This window comes from Garra rufa, chromosome 10 (genome assembly GCF_049309525.1).
Source record: "Garra rufa chromosome 10, GarRuf1.0, whole genome shotgun sequence".
NCBI classification, from domain to species: Eukaryota; Metazoa; Chordata; class Actinopteri; order Cypriniformes; family Cyprinidae; genus Garra; species Garra rufa.
Window position 1 is genome coordinate 9,444,273 of NC_133370.1, and position 8,663 is coordinate 9,452,935.

The window sequence follows — 8,663 nt, forward strand, 5'->3', positions numbered from 1 at the left end:
TCGTCAATGTAATCTATAAAGGTAACTTTTAGTACATAATAAAAGAATATAAAGTAAAAAAAATGAATTTTATTGTTTAGAGAAGTAGTGGTAGTATTGTCTAAACACCAATAATGAATAAATAGTCATTGTATAATATATTTATTAAAATTGACTGTGAAAATATATGTTCTGAAATTCTATATCAATATCTAAATTAATATATCTAGCCTTAGTTTAACTAAAAACAGCTGTTTTCTTACTAGATTAAACTTTCCCTCTTTCCAAATGTATTATTAATACTCAAGTTTTTAAATGTAAATATTTTGTAATATTAAATAATAATAACTGTAATAAAATCAACACTACAAGCAAAATTAGGTATAACTTTTTAGTGTGTATGTAGAGAGGACTTTGAGATATGTGAATCAGTGTAAGCCATTATTTGAAATGTAAAGTATGATCATTTATTTCTCATAATAAATTTGATGGACATTTCATTGGAATCATATTGTGCATATTATTCCTAAAATAAACAAGAACACAATGATCTTCTATTGAAATCACTACTGTAATACAATAACTTATTTCCATACACTTTTGCATGTACAAATATATTTTTTCATACAAATTGTTATTTTGTTTCATATAGCCATAGAGCATGGAGCAGTTCTGCTCTTTCTCTTTCATACGACTATATGAATGTGAGAATGTTGTGGCTAGAGGCTCAGAGTTACTGCAGAGGGAGATTCACTGATCTGGTTACTTTAGACAGCATGGGTGATGTGAACAGGCTGATAAATATAGCGGATGCTGGATACAGTGGATCAGTGTGGATTACACTGAAGAGGGAGACAAAGAAATGCTAGGTTGGTCTAAATAAGGTGCTAAAGTCATGTAGTACATTTCCTTTATTCCATTAATTTTTATTTCTCAATAGAAACTAGATACATCAGGGTTGTGAGCCTGGATTGGTCTGTTTCTGGACTCTTGGGAATGGTCTGACAAATGATACCTCTTCAGATACTGGGTAGCAGGTCAACCATCCCAGAGTTCAGGATGTGGTGACTGTTTTGGCATGTCAAGAACAACCCATACATTTCTGCATCACCGTAATTACGTACATTTCCAAGTGAAATGTACAGAGAGTGGCAGTAAAAGACACATTCAATGTGACCTCGGCAAGTTTTTATGATGTTGGTAAAGGCACGTATTGCTGCATTTTTATTATGCTGCTTGAGATGAGTATTGCAGCTGTTCAGAGTTCAAATATCTGGGATGTGTCGTTAAAGGTCAATGCTCTATCGCATTGGAAATATTCCCGACACCAAACCCAAACCTAAACCTAACCGATAATGTTAACAAATGCATAAACATATTTGGTGATGCAGATGTGCTATTGTTACTTCCTCATGCAAATTTGAGCTGTTTTATCAAACGTGTACATTTGCATGTTGTCTGTAAGATGTCAGTTTTACATACATTTTAAACCATAAACATCTTAAAGGGGTCATCGGATGCAAAACTAACTTTTCCATGTTATTTGAACATTAATGTGTGTTGGCAGTGCTAAAAATCCACCCAGTGGTATTTTTTAATCTTTAAAAGTAATATTCCCTTTTTAAAATCCGGTCATTCTCAGCTTCTTGTCGTTGTGATGGCACACAGACAGAGGCCGCTCCCACGATAGTAGATTGACCATCGTCTTACCTTAGACCTGCTCTCACTGAGCTGAAACAGTCTGACTCCGACCGCCATTGTGTCGACTCAGGTGCAGAGCAAAACAAGAATGTCTCGGATTGAGCGATTGAGGTGTTCTGTTGTTGGATGCAATAATGAACATAGCAGTCATTTACTCCCGACATCTGAGCCGCTGAAGACGCAGAGGTTTAACGTTACTTTCGTTTATAAAATGAAAGCCGATTCCCATCTACATATGCGTATATGTTCGTGCAAATCCTTCCTGATGCAGCTTCACCCACAGCAGAAGTGAGTATAAAGGTATTTTTTGCATCTTTGTAAATGGCCTTTCTTAATAATGTGCTTGTTGACAGTTTTGCTGCGGCTAAACGTAGCTAAAGTAAATATCACGTCCCAGACAGAGAGGGCCATGTAGACGAATAGATGTTTTCGAGATGTATGTGTAGTTTCCATATGGGTATGTGTATGGGTAGTTTCCATAGACTGAAAAAAATATGGACCTAGTGTCTGTGACGTCACCCGTAGGTTTCTGAAGAGCATTTTTGAAGCCTATATAATGGGAGGGAGTCGGCCTTTGCCATCTTGAAAAGCTTCACCGCGTGTCACTCCCAGATAACTGAAAATGTGCAAAGAGGCGGGACGTGGGTGGGGCTGGTTGCTGAAACCACGCCCACCTAGCGCAATAGTGGTGACAGCAGCAGAGATCCACCTGTCACTCATGTGGCAATGGTCTTCATTATGCAAAACTTTAAGGCTTAATATAACTTAAACAGATCAGTCATAAAAAAAAACTCACCCCCCTCACAGTTGACATGAAGAACAAAATTAGCTATATAGACCAAATTAATCACTTTACCATCGCTCTGACTACCATTGCTGGTTGGGTTTTTGTTTTGTGCTTAACAATAATATTACGGTCTAAAATATGCACATTTTGAATTAATGAGAACTTGTACAAAACTTTGCATAAAATCTTTATTTAATTATGCCTGTCAGTCTTGGGACGTCATTGCCATTGCGCATTGCTGTGAGTTGCAAGTATACTGACTAAAGAAGCAGAACCCTCGGAAATTAATCTAATTTTAGCCATTTTCTTATTTTATAGACCTCATTGCTTATTTGGAATAATTTATTTCAATATCTGTACAGTATCCAGTGCTCCATTTAAGACAAAATGGAGCAATGGAGAAATTCATTAATGTTCTTACATACTACATATTAATTTTACCTTATAGAAAAACGTATAAATTATTATTCAATATTATGAATGATACTTTTATGTTAAAGATTTAACAGTGGATATTATGTGCATGAAATTGATGGAACTTGTGTACATAAAGTTGTTTGTTTTAAATGTTTTACATTTCAGTTGACAAAATGTAACTGGATTTATTTGTGTGTGTGTGTGTGTGTGTGTGTGTGTGTGTCTGTGTACATTTCTGGTGGCAGTGAGGTCAGGTGTTTGAATAGTGAAATTACCTGTTGATTGTCATCATATTCAAATATGAACTCTTATGCTGCTTAGTGCCAAAAGATTGTCCTCAAATAATTCATTTCCCTGCACATGAGCAAATGGACTTGGGTAAAGACTAAATTTTACAGCATTCCGGAAAAGTGGGATTACAGCTTTAGAGTGCAAAGATGCAGAGCCAATCCAGACAGACGTAAAAGCGTTAGGAGCTGTGCTGCCCTGAAACAGTCAGGCTTGTCACAGTCAAATTTCCTAGCTGTCTAAAGAAAGGCAAGTGTTCTTGGGGTTTGCTCTTTAGAGTTGTTTTGGTGTGTTTCCATATGAGTTGTTTCTGGGGTGTATAAATTCCAAGGAATATTTGAAATTTTGTTCTGCTAAAAATTAAACAATGTCTTGTACTTGTAAGGGGTGAATGACTCTTTATGAATTTGAAATCTGCCTGTTTTTTTGTGCATTCAGTCACTGATTATTGTCTCTGCACCTTGATATTTTAAATGTTTTATGTTGTTGGTGTTTCTAACAATCAGACCATTTCCCAAGCTTTACTCAAATAGCTCGTTTCCTCTTACAGCTCTTGGTGACCACATTTGTCAGGCTCCAAAAATATATAAAATAAATGAATGAAAAAATAAATTATTAAATTAAAATCAAATGTAAATATAAATGTAATGTAAAGTTGGTCTTGGTCTTTTTAAATTATGTCTGCTTGGTAATTTTTCCAGTGAGATCTGATAATGAGATGATGGTTTGATCTGAAAAGTGATAAAAAGTGGAAGAAAATGTTAAATGCAAATAAGCTATTTAAATATGAAAATTATTAATCTCCTGTCTTCCTAAGAACCGGCATGATTTTCATGCATTGTATGATATTCTGATATTCTACCTAAAGTTTAAATGTCAATAGGAGTAAATAGTGTTCCTGTAGCAAATGCAGTAGAGCACGTCACTGGGTATGCAATGTAATGTTTAATAAAGAACACTTAGGGTGCATTTCTTCAAATAACATGAACAATAACATATGTTTGAACATCTTTTATTAGACCACAGCAGTACTATAGTGTTGGTAAACAGCAGTGAAGATCTGTGCGAGCAGTCATGGACAGGAGTCTGTTTGTGCTGTCAGGTTGGTATGGACATTTGTAAAGTGTTTTGAATATATGCTGTATACAAACAAACATTAAATACAGTATATGTTTATTCTTCACTCTCGTAGTGCTGTTGACGTCCACTTCTGGGCTTTATCGTCATTACCACTATATAAATGTGACAATGTCGTGGACAGAGGCTCAGAGTTACTGCAGATCGAAATACACTGATCTGGCTACTGTAGACAACATGGATGATGTGAACAGGATGGTAAATATAGTGGATGCTGCATACAGTGGATCAGTATGGATTGGACTCAAAAGGGTGACACAGACACGCTGGGGTTGGTCTAATGGAGAAAACACACTGGCACAGTACAATGCCTGGGAAACAGGGCAACCAAGCAGTGGAGAATGTGGCTATTTAGCTTATGGGGTTTAGATCAGTCGTACATGCTCAACTAGTATTTACTTTGCTTGCTACAATGGTGAGTTGTATTTTTGTAACTCAAATATTCAGTTTAGCTAAGAAGAAAGTTGTAACCTTATTCCTGTTTTGCTTTTCTTGATAGAAAGCACTGGATACATCAGGGTGGAGTTGTGGAAGACCTGGAGAGATGCTCAGAGCTACTGCAGAATGTATCACACAGATCTGCCCACCATCCGTAACTCTGAGGAACATGACCAGCTCAAGAGTATTAATCCATTTGCTTCATGGGTTTGGATTGGTCTGTTCCTGGACTCTTGGGAATGGTCTGACAAATGGAGTCACTTCTTCAGACATTGGGCAGCAGGTCAACATCCAAATTTCAGGATCTGGCAACTGTGTTGGCATGTCAAGAACTAATGCTGGTCAATGGAGTCATGAAAGCTGTAATCTACAGCGTCCTTTTATCTGCCATGGATGTGAGTTTTTTTCCCCCCTTCTAAAGTTAATTTTTCAAAATACTTTTAATGCCCCATTTCTATTGATCAACAGGTAATATTCATTGATTGAAATTCAGCCTATTGAATTTACTGTATATGCTATACTTTCTTGATTAGTGCAATTCAGCATGCTTTTACATTTGAAATATTTAATCATGATTATATGACCTCACCACAGACGTATTTGTGATTCTTATATATGATTACTGTCATTTTCATTTGCTAAAGGCCCGAAGTCGCCTTACCGCACCTACCACTACATGAAGGAAAATATGACATGGCTTGATTGCTCAGAGTTACTGCAGAGCGAGATTCACTGATCTGGCCACTGTTGACACCATGAATGATGTTGGAAGTCTGGTAAATATAGTGAATTCTAATTACCACTGGTTCAGTATGGATAGGTCTCCAGGCTGTGGGAGCGAAACGCTGGGTCTGGTCTATGGGAGACTGCGCAATCTCCCAGAACAGGCATGTGGCATTTAGGAGAACCAAATGGTGATGGGGAGTGTGTGAGAAGTTTCAACGGAAGCTGGTATGATGAGAACTGCAGCACCGTTCTCCCATTTGTGTGTTTCAATGGTGAGTCTTCTAAAACTGCTTGTTTTTTTTTTTAAACTTAGCTGATCCTTGACTTAGGACTGGTCCTTAACTTGTGTTTCTGAACAGGACAGCACTGGTTTTGTGATTACAAAGACTGCTATGACATGGAGAGATGCTCAGAGTTACTGCAGACAACACCACACTGATTTGGCGAGTATCAGCAGCCCAGAGCAGCAGAATCTGATCCGTAATGAATCATCGCTCTGGATTGGTCCTGTTTCTGGACTCTTGGCAGTGGTCTGATCGCTGGAATCTCAGTTTTAGATACTGGACAGTAGGTCAACCATCACCGAGTTCAGGATTTGGTGACTGTGTCGGCATGTCAAAAGCAATTCTGGGAAATGGGCTCAATACAGCTGTGATCTACAGCGCCCGTTTATCTGCTATGGAGATGACGACAAGTTGATTAGAAAACAGATTGTCAGAGTGCAATTGTCCCTGTAATGGAGGATGCACATTGAATGATCCTTCCGCCATTCTTAATAAGGTATGTATCTTTTGTATGTATATGTAGCCTATAAGTAGGGCATGACTTTTACTTTTGTTTGATTCTTTCTTGCTTGTCTTCCAGATAAGTACAAAGCTCAAGAACATGGGGCTGGAAAGTGACAGCAAAAATAAGCTGGAGAAAGGGGAAGGTGGAGAGGGTGTTTCATCAGGAAAGCAACCGTACGGCAAATTTAATAGTGAATGTAATATACCATAATCTTCAGTGTATTTTTTAAGTAAAGTAAAACACATAAATACTAACTAAAACATAAAAACTCAAATAATTTAGTCGATAAGAAGTAGTAGTAGTATTATTCATTAACATCAATAATGGATAATAATAAATAATAATAATTATATCATAGCTTTACAAAAAACTTTGTTTACAGTTTTTTGGTCATTGTTTATGGAGTGTAGATTGATGTGAAAAAAGTATATATATTTTTTTTTATTAAGTTTGCATTTTAAACGGTTAAAGATTCTATGAATACAATACATCTAGGTGTCACACCTCTGGACTTTCTAGTTGGTTTCTCCATTTCTTCCCCGCAGATCTGTGTGTTTTGGTTTCTCCCTCATTGTTGTCACCTGGAAGTTTGTATCAGTCTGTCTATTTAATGTGTTTGTTTTTCCTCAGCATTCTGTTACAAACATAATGTTACAAACCTGTGTTCCTGTGTTTCCTGAGTTTTCGTGTTAGATTTATTAAATACTATTCGTTTTACTACGTCGTTGTTCTTCTGTTCCTGCCTGAATCCTGACAGAAAGACTGACCTATACAGTTATTTTTGCGTGTTCACCTCCGTTTTGTTTCCCGTTCGTTTTTTCAGTCTTTTGTTTCCGTCATGTGTTTTTTATGGATCCCCTACTCCGCCCAGAATTCCTCCTCCTATGGCTGAAGCAGGGGGAATTACCGCTCGATTTCGCCTCGTTTGTGGAGTGGACACTGGCGATAACCGTGTCACTCTGGACCCAGAGCCCAGCCAGCCACCCCGACCCACGGATTACGAGCCTGAGCCCATCGTAGACGGGAAGCCCGAGCCCGGAGCGACAGCAGGATGGAGCGGCGACGGGTTCATATCTTCCGACCAGATGCGAGAGCCGGCCACTACATCTGCGACGATGGAGTGCTTCGTGAAGCAAGAGAGGGCGGTAGAGAGCCCTGCCCACTGCACTACCACTGGGGGTGAGCATGAGCACAACTCTGGGGACTTAATAGACTTTGTCACGGAAATACCTGTCTGCCTGGATTTCCCACCCACCCTCCCTCTTCTGTCTGTTTCCGTCCAGCCGTCCTGAATCTCCGCTGGTTCCACCCAGCCTTCCAGAATCCCCGCTGTCTTCTGTCTGTCCCCTTGCTCACCCTCAGCCCACAATCTGTACGGTGGGTTCGCCGCGGGTCTGCCAGTCTCCATCGGTGTCAGGGATGGAGGATCCCTCACCTCCGTCTTGGCCCTCCGACCCTGCGGCCCCACCCCGGCTCTCTGCTCCCTCGTCTCCGCCGTCGGCCGTCGGTCCACCAGCTCCACCGGGTTCCATCGTCCTCCAGCTCCGCCCTGGTCAGTTGTCGCCCCACCTTCGCCTCTGGATTTCACTCCTCCGGCTGTGCCTCGTCGCTCCGTCCCACCGGCTCTGTGGACCTCCTCCCTCCCGCGGGCACAGCCTTGGTCCTCTGTCGCTCCGGCTCCGCCGCGGACCTCCGGACCTCCGGACCTCCGGACCTCCATCTCCACCTTGGTCGCCAGAGCCTTGGGTTGTGCCTTAGCCTCCGGATCCTCGGTGTCGCCCATGACCATCGGCTTTCCATCTTCGCCTCGGGCTCTACCACCACCTGCTCCGCCTCCGTCGGTCGGCCCCATGGAGTCGTCAGCCTTCCCTCCGCCATGGCTCCTCCCTCCATCGGCTCCACCGTGGCATTCCATCATGGCTGCGTTCTGGGTCCCACCTGGCTCCTCCTGCTCCAGCCCCCTCCTGTCACCTCCCTGGACTATCTGTCACCTCCCTGGACTCTTTATTTTGGCCCTCCTTCTGGGAGTCCATCCTCCGCCGAAGCCCCCTCCTAAGACTGAGTTTTCGTGTTGGATTTATTAAATATTGTTCGTTTACTACGTCGTTGTTCGTCTGTTCCTGCCTGAATCCTGACACTAGGAGCCCTTTTCGATTTACATTTAAACTTTGTTGCCTGTTTTTTGTCTTCCACAAATAATTCTAGCATGAAAATATTTGTTTCCTGTGTAATCTGAAACAATATTACAATAATAAAACAATTCACCCATTAGAAAAAGCTCCTAATGTTGTGGATGCACTTTTAATTATTATTATTATTATTATTATTATTATTATTATTATTATTATTATTATTATTATTATTTATTATTATTTTGCACATTTTTTTATTATTTCTTATT

The 8,663-nt window shown here is 40.1% G+C and overlaps 1 pseudogene; it reads left to right on the forward strand.

Annotated features, from left to right (window-relative positions):
• The first annotated feature begins 4,246 nt into the window (after positions 1–4,246).
• On the forward strand, positions 4,247–8,318 carry LOC141344442 (macrophage mannose receptor 1-like; annotated as a pseudogene).
• The last annotated feature ends 345 nt before the right edge of the window (positions 8,319–8,663 follow it).